Source organism: Tursiops truncatus, chromosome 13 (assembly GCF_011762595.2).
Source record: "Tursiops truncatus isolate mTurTru1 chromosome 13, mTurTru1.mat.Y, whole genome shotgun sequence".
Taxonomy (NCBI): domain Eukaryota; kingdom Metazoa; phylum Chordata; class Mammalia; order Artiodactyla; family Delphinidae; genus Tursiops; species Tursiops truncatus.
The window spans coordinates 26,457,263-26,483,799 of record NC_047046.1 but is presented as its reverse complement, the minus strand read 5'-3'; the positions used below and the strand labels follow the sequence as shown (position 1 = coordinate 26,483,799).

Sequence of the window (26,537 nt, the reverse complement as noted above, 5' to 3'; positions counted from 1 at the left end):
TTAAGTGCAGACATGTTGCTCTTTTACAGCCACACCACTTCCCTTTCACTCCATGATCTCCTTAACTCATAGCAACCACTAATCTGTTCTCTACATCTGCAATTTTTCATTTCAGGAATGTAAAATAAAAGGAATCATTCTGTATGTAATCTATTGGTATTGGCCTTTTTCACTCAGGATTATTGAAGATGAATTCAAATTGTTTTATGTATCAGTACTTTGTTCCTTTCTATTACTGAATACTATTTCATGGTTTTGCTACATAGTTTATTTAACCATTCACCTGTTGAAGGACATCAATCAGGCTGATTCCAGTTTTTGGCTATTACAATTAAAGCTGCTATTAAAGTTTTTATATAAATATAAATCTTTGTTTTACTGAGATAAATGCCCAAGAGGACAATTGCATGATACAGTAGATGCAGGTGTAATTTTTTCCTTTCTTTTTTTTTGGCCATGCTCTGCTGCACGGTTTGCAGGATCTTAGTTCCCCGACCTGGGATTGAACCCAGGCCACGGCAGTGAAAGTGCTGAGTCCTAACCACTAGACCACCAGGGAACTCCCTGTAATTTTTCAGTAATCTGACAAAGGCAATTCAGTGAAGAAAGAATAGTCTTTTCAGCAAATGCTGCTGGAAGCACTGGACATCCACATGCAAAAAAAGAAAAAAGGATCTAGACTTTTTTAATGCTGCTCTAAGAGAGCTTTAAGAGAATGAAAAGACAAGACTCAGTCTCAGAGAAAATATCTGCAAATTATTTATCTGATAAAGGACTTCAATGCAATATATACAAACTCTTTAAAGATCTCTAAAATTTCAGCAATAGGAAGACAAGCAACACAATTAAAAAATGGACAAAGATCTGTACAGATACCTCACCAAAGAAGATATACAGATGGCTATAAGTATGTAAAAAGATGCTCAACATCATATTTCAATAGGGAATCTAAAATTCAAAAAACAATGAAACACTACTATATACCTATTAAATTGGCTAAAATCCAAAAATCTGACACCACCAAATGCTCGTGAGGATGTGGAACAATAGGAACTCTCATTCAGTTGCTGGTGGGAATGCAAAATGGTACAGCCATTTTGGAAGATAGTTCTGGTAGTTTCTAACAAAATTAAACATAACCTTACATATGATTGAACAATTGCACTCCTAGGTATTTACCCAAATGAGTTTAAAACTTATATTCATTCAAAAACCTACACATGAATGTTTTAGTAGCTTTATTTATAGTTGCCAAAGACTGAAACAACCAAGATGTCCTTCAGTAGATGAATGAGCAAACTGTTGTACATCTGTGTGTTGGAATATTGTTCATCAAGAAAAATAAATGAGGGCTTCCCTGGTGGCGCAGTGGTTGAGAGTCTGCCTGCCGATGAAGGGGACACGGGTTCGTGTCCCGGTCCGGGAGGATCCCACATGCCGCGGAGCGGCTAGGCCCGTGAGCCATGGCCGCTGAGCCTGCGCGTCCGGAGCCTGTGCTCCGTAATGGGAGAGGCCACAGCAGTGAGAGGCACGCGTACCGCAAAAAAAAAAAAAAAGAAAAATGAGAATGAGCTACACAGCCATGAAAAGATGTGGAGATCTTAAATGGATATTGCTGAGCCAATTTGAAAAGGCTACATACTGTATGATTCCAATTAAATGACATTCCGTAAAAGGCAAAACTATAAAGAGTAAAAATGTCACTGGTTGCCAGAGATTCTGTGTCTGGGGGAGGGGTTTGGACAGAGGGGAATGGATGAATAAGTGAAGCACAGGGGATTTTTACAGTGGTGAAACTGTTCTGTACAACTATAGTGGTGGGTACATGACATTATGCATTTGTCAAAATTCACTGAATGTACAACACGAAGAGTGAACCCTAATGTAAACTATAGACTTTAGCCTTTAATGATGATGTATTAATATTGGTTCATAAATTGTAACAAAAGTACCATACTAAGGCAAGATGTTAAAAAACAAGGGCGGGCTTCCCTGGTGGCGCAGTGGTTGAGAGTCTGCCTGCCAGTGCAGGGGACGTGGGTTCGTGCCCTGGTCCACGAAGATCCCACATTCTGCGGAGTGGCTGGGCCCGTGAGCCATGGCCGCTGAGCCTGCACGTCCGGAGCCTGTGCTCCACAGTGAGAGAGGCCACAGCAGTGAGAGAGGCCCGTGTACCACAAAAAAATTAAAAAAAAAAACAAGGGCATTGGGATACATGGGAACTCTCTGTAGAGGGAGAGTTCTAAAGGTTCTGAGGTAACTACTCAATTTTTTTTTTGTAAACCTAAAACTGCTATACAATAATTGTCTATTAATATTTGAAAACCTATTGGACATATTTGTGTGGGTCTTTTTCTGGGTTCTGTACTCTGTTACTTTGATCTATGTGTCCGTCTCTTTGTCAATATCACATTGTCTTAATTACTATAGCTACATGGAAAGGCTTAACATTGGGTAATTTTCCAAATTTGTTTTTCCTTTTCAAAACTATTTTAGCTATTCTAGGGCCTGTGCTTTCCATGTAAATTGTAGTATAAGCTTGTGTGCATCTTTTATTTATTTATTTATTTTTTTGCTGTACGCGGGCCTCTCACTGTTGTGGCCTCTCCCGTTGCGGAGCACGGGCTCCGGACGCACAGGCTCAGCGGCCATGGCTCACGGGCCTAGCCGCTCCACGGCATGTGGGATCTTCCTGGACCGGGGCACGAACCTGTGTCCCCTGCATCAGCAGGCGGACTCTCAACCACTGCGCCACCAGGGAAGCCCCTGTGTGCATCTTTTTAAAAGTACCTGGATTTTCATAGTAATTGTGTTAAAACTGTATGCCATTTTGGGGGAAATTGATATCCTTACTATGTTTAGTCTTCCAACCTATGAACATGATATGTTTCTCCATATATTTAGACCTTTGATTTCTTTCATCAGCACTGTGTAGTTTTCATCATACAAGTCCTGTACCTGTATTGTCAGATTTACACCAAAGAATTTTTTTGGAGCAATTACAAATATGTTGTATTTTAATTTCAGTGTCCACATGTTCATTGCTGGTATATAGAAATATAATTGATTTTTATATATTGATCTTATATCCTGCAACCTTACTAAATTCACTATCAGTTCCAGGATTTTTCTGTAGATTCCTTGGGATTATCCACACAGACAATCATGTCATCTGAAAATAGGGACAATTTTATTTCTTCCTTTCTGATTGGTATTCCTTTTATTTCCTCTACATTATTACACTGGCTGGAATTTCCAGTATTTTGTTGAGTGTTTTGTATTTTGTTTTTTGTTTTTTTTTACTTCAGTCACTTTATTCGAAAATCCAGTTAGTGATTTAATATCATGGTTCTTTTCATGCACAGGTTACTGAGGCCTAGAATTCACACGAGGCCTGCTAGGCAATCATAGCAGCCATTGTTTTGAAAGCAGCATATCTGACGGTCCTGGGCCCTTTAGAGTCTCTACAATGTCTCTGAATAAAAAGCCATCTGACATACTTACCTGGCAGAGGAGATACCATGATCACGAAGGTGGTTTTCCCAGGGCAAGGCTTATCCATTGCACTTCGGATTTGCTGACCCCTGCGATTTCCCCAAATGTGGGAAACTCGACTGCAAAATTTGTGATAGTGGGGGACTGCGTTCGCGCTTTCCCCTGATATAAAAAAAAAAAAAGCCATCTGACAACAGGAGGATAGATTTCTTGTTCCTCATTTTAGGGGCAAAGCATTCAGTCTTTCACCGTTAAGTACAATGTTAGCTGTAGGTTTCTGGAGATGTTCTTTATCGAATTGCGGAAATTGCCCTCTATTCCTAGCTTTGTGAGACTTTTTATCATGAATAGGTGTTGGACTTTGTCGTATGTTTTTCTGCATAAATTCAACTGATAAGATGATGTGATTTTTCTTACTTAGCCAGTTAGTATGGTGGCTTACATTGGTTAATATTTGAACACTGAACCAGCCTTACATGCCTGGAATAAACCCCACTTGGTCATGGTATATAGTTCTTTTTATGTATTACTTAATTCCATTTGATAATACCTTGTTAAAATTTTTACATGTATATTCATGCCTGTAGTATCCTGTTTCGTAGTACTTGTCTAGTTTTCATAACAGGGTAATACTAACTTCATAAAATAAATTTGGAAGTGTTCCCTCCTCTTCTGTTTTCTGGAAGAGATTGTATAGAATTGGTGTTGATTCTTTAAAAAAATTAGTAAACTTCTTCATGAAAGCATCTGGCAATAGATATCTCTTTTTCAAGAATTCTTTAACTACAAGTCCAACATCTTTAATCATTTTATGACTACTCAGATTATTTCATATTAGTTTGGTGTTACAGTTTGTATTTTTTTGAGGAATTGGCCCGTTTCATCTAAGTTGTCAAATTTACTTTTGTGGAGTTGTACCTACTATTCTCTTATTCTTTTCAGGTCTACAGGGTTTGTCATGATAACTCGTATTTTATCCCCTATTTTGTTTCTAATATTGGTACTTTGTGGCTTGCCTCTTTTTTTCTTTGTGCATCTTGCAAGAGGTTTGCCAATTTTATTGATCTTTCAGAACTTTTGTTTAATTGGTTTTCTCTATTTTCCACTTTCCATTTCATTGATCTATGCCCTTGTTTCCTTACTTCTGCTTTTTTAGTGTTACTTTGCTTTCCCTGAGATGGGAGCTTAGATTATTGACCTAAGAATTTCTTCTTTTTTTCCAGCTTTATTGAGATATAATTGACATAAAACACAGTGTAAGTTTAAGTTATATAGTGTGATGATTTGATACATGTATATATTGTAAAATGATTACCACAGCAGGGTTAGTTAACACCTCTATCACCTTACATAATTACCATTTCTTTTTTGTGGTAAGAACATTTATGATCTACTCTCTTAGTAACTTTCAAGTATATAGCTGGCTTTAGGTAGTATGGACATTTTAACAATATCTATATTCCGATTAATAAACACAAATACCTTTCGATTTATTTGTGCCCTCAGTTTCTTTAATCGAAGCCTTATAGTTTTCAATGTACAGATCCTTCACCACCTTGACTAGATTTATTCCTAAGTACTTTATTGTTTTTGATGCTATTATGAATGGGATGGTTTTATTTTGTTTTTCAGATATTTCATTGTTAGTGTATAGAAAGGCAACTGATTTCTGTATGTTGATTTTGTATCCTGCAACTTTACTAAATTTGTTGATTAGTTCTAACAGTTTTTGGTGGAGTCTTTAGGACTCTATACATAAGATCATGTCATCTGCAAACAAAGACAATTTTACTTATTCCTTTCCAATTTGGAGGCCTTTTCTTTCTTTTTCTTGCCCGATTACTCTGGCTAGGACTTCCAGTACTATGTTGAATAGGAGTGGTGAAAGTAGGCACCCTTGTCTTGTTTCTGATCTTAGAGAAAAAGCTTTCAACCTTTTACCATTGAATTTGATGTTGACTATGGGCTTATCATTTGTGGCCTTTATTATGTTTAGGTATAATCCTTCTGAAAGATCAACGAAATTGGCAACCCTCTTGACCCACTGGTTGTTCAGGAGTGTGTTGTTTAATTTCCACATATTTGTAAATTTTCTAACTTTCCTCCTACTACTGACTTCTAGTTTTATGCCATTGTGATCAGAAAAGATACTTGGTATGATTTCAATCTTCTTAAATGTGCTGAGACTTGTTTTTTGACTTGTCGTATGATCTATCTTGGCGAACATTCTGTGTGCACTTAAGAATGTGTATACTGCTCCTATTTGATGGAATGTTCTGTATATGTCTGCTAAGTCCATTTAAAACTGTATTTCAGGTCTAACATTTCCTTATTGCTTTTCTATCTGAATGCTCTAGCCATTGTTGAAAGTAGGGTATTTAAATCCCCTACTATTATTTTATTGTCTATTTCTCTCTGCAGATCTGTTAGTATTTGCTTAATCCTTCTAGCCACTCTATGCCTTTTGATTGGAGAATCTAATCCATTTGCATTTAGAGTAGTTATTGATATGTAAGGACTTACTAGGTAATAGGAATTTTTAGGTAATTATAGGTAATGCTATCTTATTCATTGCTTTCTGCCTTTTTTGTAGTTCCCTTGTTCCTTTCTCTCTCTCTTGCCTTTCTTTGTAAATTGATAATTTTCCTTAGTGATATGCATTGATTCTCCTCTCTTTATCTTGTGTGAATCTACAATAGGTTTTTCTGTTGTGGTTACCATGAGGCTTACATAAAACATTTAACAGATATAACAGTCTATTTTGATGCTGATAACAACTGAACTTTGATCACATCCAAAAACTCTACCCTTTTACTGCCCTCCTTTAATATTTTTGATGTCACAATTTACTTCTTTTTAGACAGTGTACTCATTAACTAATTATTTTAACTATAGTAATTTTAATACTCTTGTCCTTTAACCTTTATACTAGAGTTAACTGGTTAACACACAACTGTATTACAGTATTAGAGTATTCTGAATTTGACTGTATACTTTACCAGTGTGCTGTACAGTTTCAAATGTTTTCATGTTGCTAATCAGTATCCTTTAATTTCAGCTTGAAGAACTCCTTTCATCATTTCTTGTAAGGCAGGTCTAGTGGTGATGAACTCCCTCAGCTTTTGTTTGTCTAGGAACATCTTTATCTTTCTTTTTTTTTTAATTTATTTATTTTATTTATTTATTTTTGGCTGCGTTGGGTCTTCATCGCTGCGCGTGGGCTTTCTCTAGTTGCGGTGAACAGGGGCTACTCTTCGTTGTGGCAGGCAGGCTTCTCATTGTGGTGGCTTCTCTTGTTGCAGAGCATAGGCTCTAGGCATGCGGGCTTCAGTAGTTGTGGCATGTGGGCTCAGTAGTTGTGGCTCGTGGGCTCTAGAGCACAGGCTCAGTAGTTGTGGCACACGGGCTTAGTTGCTCCGTGGCATGTGGGATCTTCCCAGACCAGGGCTTGAACCTGTGTCCCCTCCGTTGGCAGGTGGATCCTTAGCCACTGCACCACCAGGGAAGTCCCAACATCTTCATCTTTCCATCATATCTAAAGGACAACTTTGCCAGATATAGAATTCTTGGTTGGCCTTTTTTTCCCCTTTCAGCACTTGAATATATCAGGGAATATATTATCCCACTTTCTTTTGGCCTGTTAGGTTTCTGCTGAGAAATCCACTGATAGCCTTATGGGGGTTCCCTTGTAAGTTACAAGCTTCTTTTTGCTTGCTGCTTTTAAGATTCTCTTTATCTTTGATTTTTGATAGTTTAATTATAATGTGTTTTGGAGAATATATCACTGAATTTGTTTGGTGACCTATGACCTTCATTAACTAGCATATCTAAATCTCTCCCCAGATTTGGGTCAGTCTCAGCCATTATTTCTTTAAGTAAACTTTCTACCCCCTTATGCTTTTCTTCTCCTTCTGGGACTCCAATAATTCACATATTGTTTCTCTTGATGCTATCCCATATATCAGGTAGGCTTCCTTCACTCTTTTCATTCTTTTTTCTTTGTTCTCCTCTGACTGGATACTTTCAAAGTTCCTGTCTTCTAATCCACAGATTGTTTCTTCTGCTTGATCCATGCTGCTGTTGGTGCTCTCTGTTTCATTTTTCATTTCAATAACTGAATTCTTCAGCTCCAGAGTTTCTGTTTGGTCACTTTTATGACTTCTTTCTCTTTGCTACCTTGTCATTTTGTTTGTGTATTGTTTTCCTGGTTTCATTGAATTGTCTTTGTGTTTTCTCATAGCTCACTGAACTTCCTTAAAACAGCTATTTTGAATTCTTTATTGGGTAAACCTCAGATCTCCATATTTTGGGATTGGTTACTGGTAGATTATTATGATCCATTGGGGTGTCATGTTTCCTTGATTCTTCATGTTTCTTGAAGTTTTTGCACTGATGTCTTTGCATTTGAAGTAGCAGTCACCTCTTCCAATCTTTACTAGCTCCCTTCAGGAGAAAAATACCTTTTATCAGCCCTGCTAGTGATTCTGAGGCTTTCTCAGACCTTCTATGGATACATCTGCTCCACACTCTTTGCTCCCTCTTGTGGCAGAATTCTTAAGCTTGTACACCTTCTCTCAATCCAGCGACACACCAGGCTGGGTGCTGATAGCCTCCCTTTTTCTTTCCCAAGTGTGGCAGTAAAACTCACGTTTATGTCTCTCTCTGGCCTGCAGATTTGGGCTGGCTTTCTGTGCATGCCCAGTAGTTGTCTGCCAAAGCTCTCTCTTGCCATTGTCATTGGGAGCACACACAGGGAGCCAGCCACAGGATGGGGGTGTAGATGAGGCATGCAGAGTGCTGGGGGTGCCATGAACCAGTTGGGAGAATTTGTGGGTGAGGCATACCTAGCAGCTCATAGGCAGCTTCTTGATGGAGTCTGTGATATGGTTAATAAAGTTCACATACTTTCAGTGCCCTCAAAGAGTCCTATCTGCTGCTCCCCCAGCCTCTTCCCAGCTCCCCAGTCACACAGGCCATGATTCAGTACTCTGGAGGCGGTGGGGGAGAAACAGGCCTCTTTGGCAGCATCTGCACAGTTGGGGAAGCCAGGCAGTCCCTCTACACTCTCACTTTTCCCTGCAGGAGAAATCATGGGCAGGGAAGATCTCTCTTGGCCCTAAGCTGTGCCACCTTGGGGAAGCAGTGATGTGGGTAAGTTGAGCTGTCCTCTTACCCTCTCCAATGCATCCAAACTCTTTTTTTTTTTTTCTCCAGTGCTGTGCTAGAGCTACTCTGCTGGAAATCCAGACTTCCACGAAGACTCTCTCATCTGTGAGTGATTGTGTAAGACAGTGTTCTCCAGGGGCTCCTGGATGAGAGGGGCTAGAGCCAGTTCTCAGGCCACTGAAGGGTCCACAGCCAGAACCAAGGTCTTTTGCCTATTACCTGGTGCACTGCTGTGCAAGACTCCTCCTGCGTCCATTGGTATATGATGCAGGGTTCTACAGTTCCCACAAAGTATCATTTGGGCATGGATGGATGGGTGCCAAATTGTTATTGTTGGGGGGGCACACAAATGAGTGTTGTCATATTTAGCCATGTTGCTGACATCACTCCCTCTTTTCTAATGTAAGTATTTACTGCTATAAGTTTTCCTCTCAACACTGCTTTGGCTGCAAACCACAAATTTTTTTAATGTTTTCATTTTTGTTCAGTTCAATATATTTTTTAAATTTCCCTTGAGCCTTTGTCTTTCCCCCATTGATTATTTAGAAATATGTTATTTCCCAAGTGTTTGGCAATGTCCGTTATCTTTCCATTATTGATTTCTAGTTTGCTCAACAAATTTTAAATTTATATATATAAAGGTACATATGAACATGTTATAGTGGTTTTTAAAATATGTCCACAAATTCCTTTTTACTTGTGATGGTTAATTTTATGCATCAGTTTGACTGGGTCACAAGGCACCCAGGTATCTGATTAAACATTATTTTGGGTGTGTCTGCAGGGTGTTTCTAAATGGGGTTACCATTTGAATTGGTGGGCCAAAGCAAATTGCCCTCCACAGTGTGGGAGGGCCTCATCCTATCAACTAAAAGCCTGAATAAAACAAAAAACTGAACAAGAAAGAATTTACTCTCTCTGCCTGACAGTCTTAAGCTGGGACATCAGTCTCCTCGTGCCTTAGGGCCCAACTGGAACTTACCCCATCAGATCTTCAGACTAAAGCTCTTGGGACTTCCCAGACTCCATGACCACGTGAAACAATTCCATATTGGGCCATGGGAACCCTTGGAAGGTGATTAGATTTAGATGAGGTCATGAGGGTGAGGTCCTCATGATGAGCTTGGTGCCCTTGTAAGCAGAGACCAGACAGCACTCCCTCTCTCGCTCTGTCTGCCATGTGAGGACATAGCAGGACAGCCATCTGTGAGCAGTAGAAGAGGGTTTTCACCAAGAACCCAGTCAGCTGGAACCTTGATCCTGGACTTCCAGCCTCCAGAACTGTAAGAAATAAATATCTGTTGTTTCAGCCACCCACCCAGTCTGTGGTATTTTGCTATGGCAGCCCGAGCTGACTGATATAGCTCCTCCTTTCAAGAACTGGACCTCAACTTCCCAGCCCTTCTTTTTCTTTCCTTTTTTTTTTTTAATGTATATATTTTTTAAATATTTATTTATTTTATTTTTTTGGCTGCGTCAGGTCTTCGTTGCGGCACACGGGCTTCTCTCTAGTTGTGGCAAGTGGGTTTTCTCTCTGTAGTTGTGGTGCTCCAGGGCATGTGGGCTCTGTAGTTTGTGGCACAAGGGCACTCTCATTGAGGCACGTGGGCTCAGTAGTTGTGGCACGCAGGCTTAGATGCCCCGCAGTATGTGGGATCTTAGTTCCCTGACCATGGATTGAACCCACATCCCCTGCATTGGAAGGCAGATTCTTTACCACTGGACCACCAGGGAAGTCCCTCCCAGCCCTTCTTAGTAACTCACTTTCTGTGAATATAATAAGGCAGAAGTAACCCGTCCCTCTGACACCCGGTTATGAAAGACACTGGGCCTTTCTCCTTCCTCTTCATCTCCATCTCCTTTCATCACTCGCTCTGGGGAAAGATGGCTGCCATGTGGCAGGGACACTGGGCACTACATGGAGGGGCCCATGCAGAGAAGCAGGCTTTCAGCCAACAGCCATGGAGGAACAGGCTGCAGACCCCACACAAGTGAACCTGGAAGCGAATTCGAGGGTCCTGTTGAGCCTCCAGATGACTCAGGCCCTGCTGGCAGTTTAACTGCAACCTCATGACAGATCCCAGGCTCCTGACTCTCAGAACTGTCCGTTAATCCATACTTGTTATTTTCAGGTGCTTAGTTTTGGGGAAATCTGTTACAAAACCACAAATAATACAACTGAATAACTCAGTGACAATTCACGAACCAAACTTACTAATATAATCAACACTCAGATCAAGAAACAGAACAGTAGGGCTTTTCTGGTGGCGCAGTGGTTGGGAGTCTGCCTGCCGATGCAGGGGACGTGAGTTCGTCCCCCGGTCCGGGAGGATCCCACGTGCCGCGGAGCGGCTGGGCCCATGAGCCATGGCCGCTGAGCCTGCGCGTCCGGAGCCTGTGCTCCACAACGGGAGAGGCCACGGCAGTGAGAGACCCTCGTACCGCAGAAAAAAAAAAAAGAAACAGAACAGTAACAACATCCCTAAAGCCCCCTCTTCTCATTCCCAGTCACAAAACCCACTAAGCACATGTGCCACCCTATCCTTTTACACATAAATTAGTTTTGCCTATTTTGTGTGGCGTCCTACAATATGTACTCTTTTAGGTCTGATTTCTTTTATTCAACATTCTGTGTGATTCCTCCATAATATGGTGTAGAGTTTTAGATCATTTACTTGCATTGTTTACAGCATTCTGTTGTGTGATCAAACTACAATTTATTCATCTGCTCCAGGAGGACATTCCCTTCCATCATTCTCCTTTGCCGCTTCTGAAGACACATGAAGGAACATGCCCTTGCAGTGTTTGGTCAGCTCTCTCTGTACCCTCAGCCAGCAGAGAGCTCAGGGCCCAGTCATCTGTTTCATCTCAAACAGAATCATTGCCTTTTAGTCTAGTCTGGGTGATGCTTTTGCCAACACCACTCTCTCAAAAACTTTCTGGGTGTCTTAGACTGTTTGGGAGGCTATAACAAAATGCCCACAGACTGGGTGGCTTATAAACCACAGAGATTTATTTCTCACGTTTCTGGAGGCTGGAAGCCAGGGTGCCAGCATTGTTGGGTTCTGGTGAAGGCTCTCTCTCGGGCTGTAGACTGCCAAACTCTGGCTGTGTCCTCACAGGGTAGAAGGGATAAGGGAGCCTTCTGAGGCCTCTTTTATTAGGGCACTAACACCTTTCACCCAGGCTCCACCCTTATGACCTCATGACCTCCCAAAAGCCCCACCTCCCACACCATCGTGTTGATGAACTTTGGGGGGACACAGGCATTCAGACCACAGCGGTGGGTTTCCCTTCTGGATTCCTGTGCCACAGTCATGAATCAGCTTCACGTGCCGAAAACCACAACCCAAATTCTTTTCACAACATGCCTCTGAGTTTACTTTGAGCAGGGCAGGCTTCTACAGAACCACACTGAGGTACGGCAGTGCTCTTATCCCACCGAAAGGCTCTACCAGAGGCCACCCCAACAAAGTGTGTACAGCTATGCCTTGAGTCGCCGTTTACCCTGATCCTTGTCCTGCTGGCTGAGTTTTGGATATGGATATCTTCCCGAGAGGCTCACATTTGATTGATTTGGAAATAGTTTCATTTTCCAATGCTGCAACTTTTGCACTCTCTCCAGGGCTTCTAAATTCAGCTTGCAGATGGATCTGTTCCTTTCTAAGGGCATGCCTTACAGGGTGAAGCTAGAGGCAAGAGTTCATGGTTTCAGTACTTGCCTCATTCTCCTCACCCAGTGATGCCTTATGTTCATTAGATATATTTTCTTTCTTACAAGTTACTGTAGGTTTACTGTAGTTTACTAGGGCTGCCACTAGGGATACCACAGACTGGGTGGTTTAAGAATGAGTTTATTTTCTCACAGCTCTGGAGGCTAGAACTCCAAGATCAAAGTCTCAGCAGGGTTCTCTCTCCTGAGGCCTCTCTCCTTGGCTTGGAGATGACCATCTCCCCGCTGTGTCCTCACATGGTGCTTCCTCTGTGTCTGTGTCCTAATCTCCTCCTCTTATATGGAGCAGGACCCCACCCTAATGACCTAATTTAACTTAATCACCTCTTTAAAGACCCTGTCTTCATATACAGTCACATTCTGAGATACTAGAAGTTAGGACTTCAACACATGAAATTGGGGTGGACACAATTCAACCCATAACATTTACCACAGGTAATTTTGTCAATCATACATTTTCTCAGGGTTGTATAACAGTTTTTCTTTCTTTCTTTCTTTTCCTTCCTTCCTTCCTTCCTTTTCTTTTCTTTCTCTCTCTCTCTCTCTCTCTCTTTCTCTCTTTCTCTCTTTCTCTCTTTCTCTCTTTCTTTCATATAACAGTTTCTTACTACCCACCACCCGGTCCCAAAGCAATGCCCCATATTTGTTTTTTGTTATGGAAGTACATTGTTTCTGGGTACTAACTTCCTTACCACAATAATGCTACGTATAAAACAGCCTCAACATCTGTGGCTTATAACCACATTTACTTTTTTTCCCTCACTCACTTGTGGGTTGGTTGGGGTTTGGATGAACTTGGCTAATCTTGTGCCAAGGCTTCAGATTGGGCCCAGGTCTTCTCCACGTGCTCCAATCTGAACGTCAGGCTGGAAATGCAGTGGGTACTGGGGACTTGTGCTCACGGACACAGCGCAAGTGCTGAAGTGCAAGCCAGACAGCGCAGGGCATTTGAAACCTTTGCTGGTATCATGATGCTAACACTCAGTCCACCAAAGCGAGTCCCAGGGCCATGCCGGGACCCAAGGGGTGAAGGGGTCCCCTTAGCTCATCACAAAGCCACAGCAAGAGGGTGGATGAACAAACCGCTGCAGGGGATTAAGACGTAGGATCGATAATTCAGTGTACTACAAATCTAGCCTTTGTGCACCCTTTTCTCAGACGATGCTTGGGTTGTGATATTAGAATACCTTAAATCAATTTATTCCACCCCGACTTACACACTATAGTTTCATATATTTTAATTCTGATTGTTTTTTTTTTTTTTTTTTTTTTTTTTGCGGTACGCAGGCCTCTCACTGTCGTGGCCTCTCCCATTGCGGAGCAGAGGCTCCGGACGCGCAGGCTCAGCAGCCATGGCTCACGGGCCCAGCCACTCCGCAGCATGTGGGATCTTCCCGGACCGGGGCATGAACCCATGTCCCCTGCATCAGCAGGCGGACTCTTAACCACTGCACCACCAGGGAAGCCCTGATATGTTTTTAATCCTTGAAGGCATTGTTATTTTTGTGTTACACAGTCGACTTTCATTTAGATTTACCAACACACTCTTCTTGTTGAATTTTATTCTTCCTACATCTCTGATCTTCCAATTAGAAATCATTTTATTTTTGTCTAAAGAAAATCCATTAGTATTTCCTTTGGTTAAAGTCTACCAGTAATGGATTTTCTCAGATCTCATTTGTCTGCAAATGTCATAATTTCCCTTTCATTCCTAAAGGAATTTTTTGCTGGATATAAAATCTAGGTTAGCAGTTATTTTACTTTCCCACTTTGAAGATATGATTCTTCTGTGTTCTGGCTTCTATAGTTTGAGAAGTCAGTTCTCAGTTTAATTATTGCTTCTTAGAAAGTGATTTTTTTTTTCAGTATGGCTGCTTTTAAGATTTTTTTTTTTAAGTTTTCAGCAGTTTTACTATGATATGCCTAAGTGTGGTTTGTTTTTTATGAATTATGAATGAAATCTGTAAGGCTTCTGGAACCTGAAGCTTGACGTATTCCATCAATTTTAAGAAGACTTCAAGCCTTTATCTCTTCAGACACTGCTTCTGCCTATTCTCTCCACTTCTAGGACCCCAATTCCATGAAGGTCAGGCTGTCTTACTGTATTATGTATCTTCTACCCTCTTCTCTCTGTGCTTCAGTTTGGGTATATTCTTCTGACCTAACTCCACCTTCATTACTTTTCTCTTTTCAGCTGTGTGTAACCTACCAACAACACTATCCATTGAATTTTCAGTTTCAGTTACATTTTTCAGTTCTAGAACGTCCAGTTGGTTCTTCTTTCATAGTTTGCAGGTCAGTGATAAGGTTCTCAATCTTGTCTTTCATCCTCTTACCATATAAAGCATAGCCCTTTAAGTCTTTGTAACAAGTCTGTTATCTGGACCCGCTGCAGGTCTGTTTGTTACTCTTCGTTTACAGTCATTTATCTTCTCTCCTTGGACATCTGCTTATTCCTGACTGAATGCTGATCACTGCACATGAACAACTGTAGAAATAATTTGAACTCTATCATGAGGTACTCTCTCTCCCGAGAGAACCTATATTTGCCGCTGGCAAGGACTGACATTATTTGAACGCTGGCAAGGACTGACAACCTGGGGTCCAAAATACCACATGAGGGTACCTCCGTGGTGGTTCCCAGACTCCAAACCTTGTCCTCCCAGGGCTGCGAGGGTGTTAAAGGTGCTGCTTCCCTCTTGGCCCTGCTCTGGAACTGGCTAACGCCCCTCAGGAGAAGCATCCCTGATACCCGGATAACCTTGCTCACTTCCTCTGTTTCCTGGATGTTGGCCCAGTTGTCAGTCACCGCCTTGTTGGTTCTCTGCTGCTTTCCGGAAACGGAAGTTCTCCAGGGACGGTTTAATTTCACGTATTGGAAAGCCCGCGAGAACTTGGATTTGGATATGACACGTTTTCTGTGCCCGTTATCGTCTTCTGTTTTTCAGCTCTCCCTTCCTTCCCCCTTCCATAAACGGCCATGTGGTGCTGGGGCTGAGGCTCTGAAACCCGCTGGCAGATGTACAGTCGGCCTCCGCCTAGGGGCGCTGGAAGGCGCCTGCGGGCTCTGATCCCAGAGGCATCGCCCCAGCCCCACCTCTTCACCAGGCAGAGCAGTCTTCCCGCCCAAGAGGCTGAAGCCAGGCTGCAGTTTCTCCAAGACTTGCAGAACCAGCCTCAACGCACCTCCTCCTCCGAGGTCTGTATCCCAGCCTCTGGGGACCCCTCCTCTAGGATTGGAAACTCTGGCCCCAGCCGTCCACCTCCTCCCCCCAGGGGCTGAGTTCCAGCTCTGCAGACCCTTCTTCAAAGATGCAATGTTTCCAGGTTCTTCCCATTCACCCCGAGCTCTGGGGGCATGGCCCTTCCTACACCTGCCCCTCCACCACCACCTGGGTTCTGGTCCTACCCTTCCAGCTCTCCCTTACCTCTTGTTTACATTCTGTTCCCTCTGTTCAAGCAGCTGGTGTGGTTTCTGTCACCGGGCTGGATTCTGACGGACAGAATTCCCAACCTTCCCTCCTCTAGTCTCATTTTATTCACTGACAACAACATGATTAGATATTTTGGACCCACTTAGAATGTTACGCCAAGGCTTTACTATACTGTTACATTTTGCATTTCTAGAATGTCTATTTGGTTCTTTTTCAAATCTGCTTGGTCATTCTTTACAGTTTCTTTCCCACGTGTATTTTTAAGTTTGCCATTTAGCTCTTTAAATACATTAAATATAGTAATTTAAAGTCTGTGATGAGTTCATTTTCTCACCCTCTGTGACAGTATCTGTCTCTTGGTTTTCCTTGTTCTTTCTTGTGGTGACTTGTTTCCTTGAGTGTTTTTTTTAAATTTTATTATTATTTTTTAACATGAGCTTATTTTCCTTAGAGTTTTATTTGTAGGATGGAGGTCTGCAAGAATAACTGTAGGATAGCTACAATTTGCCTTTTGCTTATGAGTGAAGTTAGGTTCTTATTTTTCATGTTTAAGAATCAGTCGTATTTCTTTTCTATGCATTATTTTTTCATGTTTTTGCCCATTTTTCTATTTGGTTGTTGATCTTATTGAGTTGTGGGAGCTCATCATTTCTATTGTGAAGATGGGAAATCATCACAAAGGATTTAAAGATTTTTTTCAGGATTACTTGGCAAGTTACCAGCAGTGAGGTTATCAGAATCCTTTTCAAATCAGACGTTTAGTTCCTTTACACGGAAAGACACTGGGCGAGGTCCTGACTTATTAACAATCCTGTCATTTTGCTTAACTACAATTTTCCTAAAATTCCTTTCTTCTAGGTTGTACATTTTTAGTTTTGATCTCCAAAAGCCCTGGGGGTGGGAGGAGGGGTGGGGTGGGGGGAAGGGTGGGGATTTAGGGAATGAAATACTACAAATACTAAAGACTTTATATAGTGTTCGGGGTGAAGGGTGCTTGGGATCATAGGCATTACTGCCAAAATAGAGAGATTTGGGAAATGTAGTACTACCCACAGTCAGAGTCCATATTGTTAGCTGATGAGGCTGCAGACGTGGAACCTGCAGTCTGCAGAGGTCTCGGCTAACACTGGAAAGAGATTTAATTTGAAAGTGAATAGTCTGTTTTCTTCTTTAACATATTTTTGGCTGCTAGATTGTGAAGCTGTTGTGCAAATAATTGCACCATCACTGTGTTATTCACGGTGTCCTATTCATTTCTTAAAATTACCGGGGAGCAAGGCGGAGCGCAGAGGAGATCGGTTACCCCGAGCGTGGGAACGCAGACAGCTCAGGCCTCCCCTTCCCTGACGAACATCTTGTATGCAGCCGAGCCACCTGTGTGCAAAACACCTTCAAAAGGTGCCTCGGGAAACAATGACCGCTGGGCGAACCAGGTGTGCTTTCCGTGCCGGACCTGCCACTACAGATGTGCAGCCACCGGCCACCCAGGTGACCGTCGCGCCTTCGGTGGCCCACCTGCTGCTTTGCGACCTCTCAGCTCTCCGCACCTATGTTCTGACCCAACAGTGTCCAGAAATGTTTACATGCAAAGCCAGGAAAGATGTTTAGGAGCGCCTTGCATGTAAACACATCACACGTAATTCCGAGACTCCTTTCTTGGTGTTTTTGGCCCATCTGTGCTTGAATTTTAAAAATGCCCCTGAACTCAACTGTCCAGACCTTCCCCCTCTGCCCTTTCTCTGCACATGGAGGGCTCAAGGGAAGGGCGCCGGAACTGGGCTTCTCCCGCATGGAACCCCGTCACTCGGGGAACTTGCTGAGTGCAGCCCGTGCCTAGTCTGTCCGCGCGCACCTGACCTGGGCACGGCCAGGAGTCGCCCCGAGACCCCTTCACCTTCCCGCGCACACCTGCCGGGGGTCAACCCGGGACCCCTTCACCTTCCCTGGGCACCGGCGGGGCAGCGCAGACTCGTTCCTGCTCGGGGGACTGAGAGGACCGGCAGCCACACCCGGGATTATTTTTCGCAGACCCCCCGCCCCCACCCCGGGCGGCCGGCGGAGGGAGCGCGGGAGGAAGGAGCGCGGGAAGAGTCGTCGCGGCGTGCTCCAATCAGTGTGCATGCGCGCCCCAATTAGTACGCATGCGCGTCTCCGGTGGGGGCTCCGCCCCTCCCTGTCCGCCGGCTTGTGCGCTTCTCTCGGGACCTTCCAGGTGAGATCCGGGAGCTGTGCGGGGATGGGTCGCGCTCGGTCCTTCGGCCGCGTCCCAGCCGCCTGAGGGTCCCAGAGGGCACCGCCGACCCCAGACCCCAGCCCGGTGCGGTGGGGGCGCGGGTGCCGCGCGTGCGGGCCGCCCGGCGTTCGCGGGCTAGAAAACCCCCGGGGCTCAGACTTGGACGCGGGCGGAGGACGAAGGTCCGACCACATGTCGCCTCCCGGTGCGCGGACAGCGGGGGCTGCTCGGCCCTCGGGCCCGAGTGTCCTTCCCGGGCTTCGCGCTCCTCCCTGGGTGGGGGCGGCGCCGACTCTGTCCCTGGGTTTCGTTCTCCGGCCTTGCCCCGGGTCCCTGCCCAGCACCCGGGCAGAGGCGTTTTCCCAGAGGACAGCCGTCCGCTTCAAGTCCCTTGGTGAGCGGCCCCGTCGCCCCGGGGTGAGGATGCGGGGCCCCGGGAAGACCCTCTCGCCGCCCCCCCACATGTCCTCCAGCACCTTCTCTGCAGCCCCCACGCTAGCCCGTGAGCCTCGGCACGTGCTGCTGCCTCTTTGCAAAACACGCTCCCCCCTCGCCCCCTCTTTCCCAGCCACCAGCTGCTTAGCCTCTGGTTTCTGCTCAGACGACGCCCCAGCCACAGGCCGGCCCTGACCTTCACGGGCTGGGGGCCCGTGCTCTGGGGGCTTCCCTGAGGACGCCCCATCCCGTAGTGTGGTCGCTGCTCTCCCTCGGGCCTGCGAGCACAGGAACCCACTGCCCGGGGCCAAGCAGGCCCTCAGATCCGTGAAGGAGTGAAAGCGATTTCCTAATAAGATGTTTGGATAGTCGGTGACCGATCAGGTATCACGAGGACTGTCTGGTGACGCGGTTCGTGGGCTTTTCCGGGCCCCCAGCTTGCTCCCCTGGGCCCACCTGATCGTTCCCCAGACCAAAAATCCTTTAAGAGAGTGGACATCGGTTCTCCAGTTGTACAATATTAGGAAGTGGAGGATGTAGACTTGTGACTATAAAATATCAGTTCTATTCGTTTAAACTGTGTTTCCTCTAGATCTTGGTTTCTGTGTCACCTATAGAAAAATAATTCTAGATACTTTACAGGTGATATAATTGTAACAATATTTTTTTTCTGTTTTTAAATTTAGTTTGTTCCACATGATTTTCCCCAGAGGAAAAACAATACTTTTATAACGGTCGGTGGGGAAACAAATACATGTGCAGGAACCGTTACTCTATGGTCAGCTTCTCCAGAGCGCAGTGGGCAGAGGCCACACGTGTTACGTCCCTTGCATCCTAATAAGGTGTTCCCTCCACTTGGGTTTCAGACAGTGGCGAGTTATTTTGCTTTATTTATCCTGTCACCCTAGTTTGGAGGGGCGGACTGGTGCTGCAGAAACATTTCTCATAAGTACTATCTGAACTTAAAACAAAATCAGATACCTGAGTTTGAAGGCGGTTGCTGTTTGTGATATCCGAGAACGGCAAAAAAACTGAAGGGCTAAGAACTGGGTATGCCTTGATTCACGAGAAGACTGGCTGGACCGTTCAGTGGCAGAAAATTTCTGTTCAGAGCTCCAAGAATTCTCTCCCGGCTGAGTCAGGAAGCAGCTGCTGGTGTGTGAGTTTTGAAACGTGGCACAGATCCCCCACAGAGGCATACAGACTGGTCCCTCAGGGTCTGATATTGGAGCTCAGAGGTGATGCTCTTAACAGAGGCGGACTTGACCAAGGGAACCCGTGTAAGTTTCAGGAGCCCGACAGTCTCTGGTCTTGATTAGCGCCTCTGGGCGCGGCTGGGACTTCACAGCACCCGGCGGGGCCACCTCGGGTGGAAATCCGAGTCTCTGCGCTGTGGCGTTGCCTCCAGAGGAAGCTGAGAACCAGTCTTCTAGAGGTTAGTCATTATTCAAAGTTAGAGAGGTTGATGTTCGAAGCCTTTTTCACATGGGGTCTGAGCTTGAACTGAAGACGTTGAGCATCCAAGTGTGCTGGCAGGGCTCTGGGGAGGACATGTCTGCCCAGAACACGCTTGGTTTATGTTGCTGCCTCGCTTTTCAGATTCTTTTTCTTTTTCTTTTATTTATTTATTTATTATACAGCAGGTTCTTATTAGTTATTTTATACATACCAGTGTATATATGTCAATCCCAGTCTCCCAATTCATCCCACCACCCCACCCCACCCCGCACTTTCCCCCCTTGGTGTCCATACGTTTGTTCTCTCCATCTGTGTCTCTATTTCTGCCACTTTTCAGATTCTAAGACGCACAACAGTGGGCTTACTGTGTCCTAGAATTGTTGTTCTACGTTTATATGAAGCTTTTTGTAAGGTCTTGTGTAAGCTGTTAAATTTTACCTGTTGGCAGACTGATTGTCCTTATACTGGAGGTAGACGCTGGGCTGATCATTTGCGTCTGACTTTCTTGTTTACAAAGTGAGTGTGTGGCAGGTGAGTGACCGAGTATCAGATGGATTAGAGTCGGGCATCTTTGGAAAAACAATTTTAAATGTTCAAGATCCCCAAACCGCACATGCTTCCCAGTGCTTTTTGAGTTTTGTTGGGTCGGTGGAGGTGTCATGTCCCACGTGATCTTAGCCAAGCTTCCCCAGGCTCCTCAGCGTCCTGTAGCTGGGGCAGAAGTATTTGGAACAGACTTTAAAGTAATATGTGTGCATGGAAGAATTGTCCCAAATAAAAAGTATGAATGGAAACTGTGCAACCAGGGGGGTCTCTCTCCCCATCAGAAACGGTTAAGGAAAGCATTATATTTTCAAAAAAAAGATTAAAAGAATTACAGTAAAAATATTCTCCTGGCCTTTGCTTTTGTAACTTAACACGGTTTGAAGATTTCTTTTGAAATCACATATTGTACTGGGACTTCCCTGGCGGTCCAGTGGTCAAGACTCTGCACTTCCAATTCCAGGAGCGTGGATTCGATCCCTGGTCGGGGAACTAAGATCCCACATGCCGCACGGTGTGGCCAAGGGGGGGAAAAATCACATACAGATCCCAGCATGTATTTGACAGAATTGCTTACTAACATCCCCTGGGATGGTAGTTGTTGGCTCCCTGTCACCCCGTCCTGGAAATGTGTCCTCGCCTCCCTGCTCGTCCTGATATTTCTTTCCCTTGCTGCTTCACCTCCTTCTCTGCTTTTAGCCTGTTCATTTTCTTCTGCCACCTCTCTTGCTGGAGGCCCGCTGCACCCTCTGTGCAGGGGAGGTGACCATCCCCCTGGGCTGGCTGAGGAATGGCGCCACGGAGCTGGGATGGCGAAGTTCAGGGGCAAAATTAGAATCCAAGCAGATCTTGACAGCCTGGGATCCAAGTAGATGACATTTAACAGGGATAAATATAGGGTCTTATGCATTGGTGTTAAAATAGAGAAAACTTACTGTGGTGTAATTTGAGAGAAGTCTGTAATGCACTAAAAATGTAACTTTTAAACTATCCTGAACTAACCTAGTCCTAAAATTTAGGTAAGTTCCAGAAAAGACCTTAGTATCACCATTTTTTCATAGGCCCTCATTTACAGAGCTTCCTCTAACATAGGAAAAGGCTTGCTAATAAGTTTGAAATATATTTTCTTAAACTGCATATTTTCTTGACTGCCTAGAACAAGTAACCTCTCTACCAATTAATTATATAACATCCGTGTTCTGGGCCCTGGGATCGGCAGTGAGTGAGCCTGGGGAGGAGACAGACGCAGAAGGAACAGGCCCAGAGGTGACAGCCCAGGTGTTGACCCTGTGGGGCGTCTGGCTCTTTGACACGAGAAGCTAGTGTTGTCACCAGCGACTTGTGTGAGCACAGCTGCGGCCCTGCCGGCCAGACTGCGGTCCCTTCAGTAGAGCAGCCACAGGACATTCAGATGCGCAGTTGCTTTTATGTTTTCCTCAGCGTCAGATTCGAATTTGGGTTCGTTTCATCGCAGGTCTAGAGAACCGAAAGGATTGTGAGAGTGCCTTTTTTTTTTTTTTTTTTTTTTTTTAATTTTTGGCTGCACCACACAGCATGTGGGATTTAAGTTCCCCGACCAGAGATCGAACCTGTGCCCCCTGCATTGGAAGGCAGAGTCCCAACCACTGGACTGCTGGGGAGGTCCCTTGTCTACTTTTATTAACTCTGATACGGGCTGTTTAAATGTGTAGCTTGGTTACCTACCAGACTGATTATTCTGGGAATCAGAGTCCTTGGTTATTTCTACTGACTAATGGAAAACCGCATCTCGGGACTCTTTTTGCACGTGGAGTAAAACTCAGGGGTATCTGGTACTCTGTGTGGGGTTGTGCTGTGTTTAGCATCCCGGGCCCCAGCCCTCAGGGTTCTCGAGTCGTTGGAGTTAAAGTTGTCCCTGCCTGTCTCCAGAGACTGCAGGATCCCACCCGGCTAGAACCACCGTCTTCATTTGTTCTGGTTCTAATGGTCTCTGGCTAATTTTTGCGTCCATGGTTCCCAGATGTTAAGACACCATCTTATGTTTGTGAGGTACTGGACTTTTCCCACTGCCATGAATGTGTGTATAAGCTCTTACGTGAGGAACTGGACTCAAATCACTAATTTTTTTAATATATGTATTTTTTAATTTATTTATTTTATTATTTTTGGCTGCGTTGGGTCTTTGTTGCTGCGTGCGGGCTTTCTCTAGTTGCGTTGAGCGGGGGATACTCTTCCTTGCGGTGCACGGGCTTCTCATTGTGGTGGCTTCTCTTGTTGCAGAACACAGGCTCTAGGCGCCTGGGCTTCAGTAGTTGTGGCTCGCGGGCTCTAGAGCGCAGGCTCAGTAGTTGTGGCGCACAGGCTTAGTTGCTCTGACGCATGTGGGATCATCCCAGACCTGGACTTGAACCATGTCACCTGCATTGGCAGGCGGATTCTTAACCACTGCACCACCAGGGAAGCCCCAAGGAAGTAGATTTAGACATTGTGACATGCAGGGGAATGCTTTAAGCAAAAGCTCTTGGGAGGGTCTTTGTTATTGCTTCCTTTGGGGAAGCCAGTTTCTGGGCCCGTCCCCAAGGCCTCCTTCCCTCCGGCTCGCCATGGTCATGACCGGGCTCCTCCCTACTGCTGTCATCCTTACTCCTGTGGGTTCCCGTGTGTTCAGCCCCTCAGGGTTGCGGGCTCCTGGAAGCCTGTCGCTGCTGTGCTGGCTGTACCTGTTAAAGGCATAGAGACGCATGTTCGCATTGGCCTCCAGTAGTCACTTGCTGTGATCCCTTATCTGGTCTAGATCTGATCTGTTTCAGAGAGGAAAAACTTACTTTAATCAAATGCTTCTTTTCTGTTTAGCTCCAAAACCTGGGACTTAATCCAGCTGACGCTGGCTTCAGCATACTGACCATGGGACCTGGCAGGATTCCATGTGCCCAGGACGAGCCGGCACAGGTGGTGAACGCTGGCATGAGTGACCCACGGCACCTGCCGCACGGCCAGTCTGCAGACAGAGCCACCGTGCATCCAGCCTCTGGAAGGTACTCCTGACAGATGTTCAGAAAGTCATTTACCTCACTGCTTTGTTACCTTTTATATTGAACAAGCGTCACACACTCACAGCGAAGTGTCATCAATAGCATTAAACTCAAGAAGTTTTAGCAGAAGCTGTGTCTTGCGCGTCCTGTTCAGTAAGAGGCCCTGAGCTTGGGTGCCCTCACCCCTACGTCCAGATGCATGCGAGGGAGGGAGCGCCATGCCTCGCCCTGCAGGCACTCTTGACCTCAGAGGGGAAGGTTGGGTGATGGGGGGGAGGGAGGTTGTCCAGGCAGCTTGGAGTGTGCATCCAGATCCTGCTTCACTTGGGAAATGTGCCAATGACGGGGCCGTCAGGCATTAGTAGAATTTCACTTCCCTGGACTTGGGGTCTCAGGTGCTTGAAATCTAGTTACTCTGAGGACATAGAATCTTTCCCTACTGCCAGGATTCAGGAACTGAAAGGATTATGTATATACTGGGCTTGCTAGTGTTTTACGTGAAACCTTTATCCTTACTTTGAAAAGTGAAAGCACTTTCTGGACCTAAAATTTGTGAAGGCCAAATATTAGCTTTGCGTTGCTTCTATTTTTTTACAGAAAGAGGGTCTACTTGGTCATTTCAGTAGGTAGAGGGACATCTGGAAGTGAAGACCTTTCTGTTCAAAAAGAAATAGCTGAATAACTTTTATTTGAAATGATCTTTTGTCTGTTATCAGCTCTATTTCTTGTCACTATTTTTTTGAACATGTAGTGTAAGCATTGTAAACTGTTTTAAGTTTAATTGAAGTTATTAAACTTCCTGAACTCTTAATGATACTTTTGGCTCCTCTGCGTTTTCTGTTTTTACAGTATTGTCGAGAGACCCTGTCTAGTGTGCTGTTTGCTGCTTGGTGTGCTCCACGGGTCTCGCGATGCCCAGCCTGTTGGTCTCCTGGGCCCTTTAACATGTGGCTCTCCTGGGGTGTGGGCATGGGGGCAGAGAGAACACGGCATCTGCATGTTGTCCGTCCCTCCAGCCAGAGACCACCAGGAGCACCATGGAGGGTGGGCCTGGGTAGGAGGGTGTTAAGAAGAAGCTTTGATGGGATCTGGGCTTCCGTTGGGTAGTCTGGGGGACAGTCTAAGGAAGCCAGAGTTTGCTGTAGCTTGGACGCTGTCAGAGAGGGGAGTGATTCTCTGATTGGGCATCTCAGGAACCCTCCCTATGGCGGTGGTGGGGTGCGGTGGGGGCAGACTGGAGAGTGTGAAGCTGGGATGGGTGAAGAGACAGCAGCCACTCATTTTAGCCAAGCGGGGGCTCTTTGTGTTTCAGGGGAGGCACAGTGACTTGGTTGTCATCTGTGCTTGGATCACGCCCTGAAGTGGGCTTCCCATCTCACTGCATCTCGGTCCCCGGGGGCTCTGTGAGTAGCTCCCATTCTGGGAGGGCAGCGTGGCCCGCCTCCAGCTGCCCGGCTGCTCCTCTTCTCTCCGTGTTCACATGAGCTGCTGCAGCTGGAACCACGTGCAGCGCTGTTTTCTTTTTCTTTTTTTTTTTTTTTTTTTTTTTGCTGTTTTCTTTTGCACAAGGAAGCGTGAGGCGGTAGGACCAATATGATGTCATTTTAAGGCTTTTCTCCTGTTCTTACTGCAACCCTGTGGCCACAGGAGGATCCTGGACCCTGTAGTACATGTTGCTGGCAAATGGAGGCCACACCAAAGTGAGCAAAGTTGTCTTTAAAAAAGTATTTTTTTAAATACAAGGTAGCATTACACAGGTAACTGAATTACACTGTTACTGTTTCACAAGCCCGGGCTGTTCCATGGGGGCTGGTGTGAACTTGTGGGGGTGGGGGTCTGAGCCTGGACGATCACGGGTGCCCATGTTGGCTGAGGGCTCGTGGGGGAACAGGGTTCTTTCTTGTTTTCGGCAACGCCACGCTGCATGCAGGATCTTAGTTCCCCGACTAGGGATCGAACCCACGTCCCCTGCTGTGGAAGCACGGAGCCCTAACCACTAGACGGCCGGGGAAGTCCATCGGGCTCTTGTTTAAAAAGCTCTGCTTTGCAGCCCGCTCCCACCTGGTTGAGAGTTCCTTCTGGAGCCGTCCGAGCAGACTCGCTCACCCTGGGCCCTTCAGACCGTCCACTGATGGATTCTTGGTGGATATTTTCAGAGATGCATTTTCACCCTTGACCCAAAGAGCCTGAAGTCGGGTAGAATCCCTCGCTGCTGCTGTTTTCATGGAATATTAATACTCTGCCTGCGGGATCAGCAGACTTAGACCCCAAGCTAAGGGTGGTTTTTATATTTTTAAAGAGTTGTAAACACAAAACATGAATGTGTGACTGGGGTCTTCGTGCCCCTAGTTTGTGACTTTGTATCACGGCCCAAGTGTGATATTCCTGCTGTTACTAGGAAACACTGTCCTCTGAGCATTCGCGTGTGCTTCTCTTCACAAATGTTACCTCTTTCCCTTCATTTTTAGAGGCACGTGGGGTGCAGGCTGCTGCCAGCCAAGCAGGTGGCCGGGCTCAGGTGGGCGCGCAGGGCAGTGGATGGCGCCCCCTTGTGGCGGGACCCCTTCACCACCAGGACCTCAGTCCTGAGGTTGATTCCCAAAGGGGTTTGGTCCTTGTTTTGTTTTTTGTTGTGATGCTAGATAGTTTGTACTGCATGTAAAACAAGTTATTTTTAGCCAGTCTGAGGACAGCTTGACCAGGTTTCCAGCTGGAGGATGTTTCCCCTGAGCCTCGGCTGTTTGACCCCAGAAGGCAGCCCTATCCTGGAGTTGCACTTGCAGCCCAGCCTTTGTTTCTGTGTCTGACTACTTTATGCAGGTGGAATTTAAAGGCCATAAAATTCCTTTATTCTTTTTTTCTTTTTTTAAATGACTGCCACACCCTGGGCATCACACCACAGAAGTGATTTTTTTAAATTAATCAATTTATTTATTTATTTATGTTAGTCTGTGTTGCATCTTCGTTGCTGTGCGCGGGCTTTCTCTAGTTGCAGCGCGCAGGCTTCTCATTGCAGTGGCTTCTCTCAT

General features: G+C 45.3%; 1 protein-coding gene and 1 non-coding gene across 4 annotated transcripts in view; both read left to right on the top strand.

Moving 5' to 3' along the window:
- Nucleotides 1-3,496: 3,496 nt before the first annotated feature.
- Nucleotides 3,497-3,660, top strand: LOC117307757 (U1 spliceosomal RNA). The gene has a single exon (XR_004521636.1). It is a non-coding gene; the product is annotated as a U1 spliceosomal RNA (small nuclear RNA).
- A 14,298-nt stretch (nucleotides 3,661-17,958) lies between these two features.
- SLC25A1 (solute carrier family 25 member 1) overlaps nucleotides 17,959-26,537 on the top strand; it is a 34,090-nt gene continuing 25,511 nt past the window's right edge. For all 3 annotated transcript variants that reach the window (XM_033837445.2, XM_033837444.2, XM_073790420.1), the window contains exons 1-2: nucleotides 17,959-18,040; nucleotides 23,330-23,511. The gene's annotated coding sequence lies outside the window, so the exon portion shown is untranslated. The remainder of the gene's footprint in view (nucleotides 18,041-23,329; nucleotides 23,512-26,537) is intronic.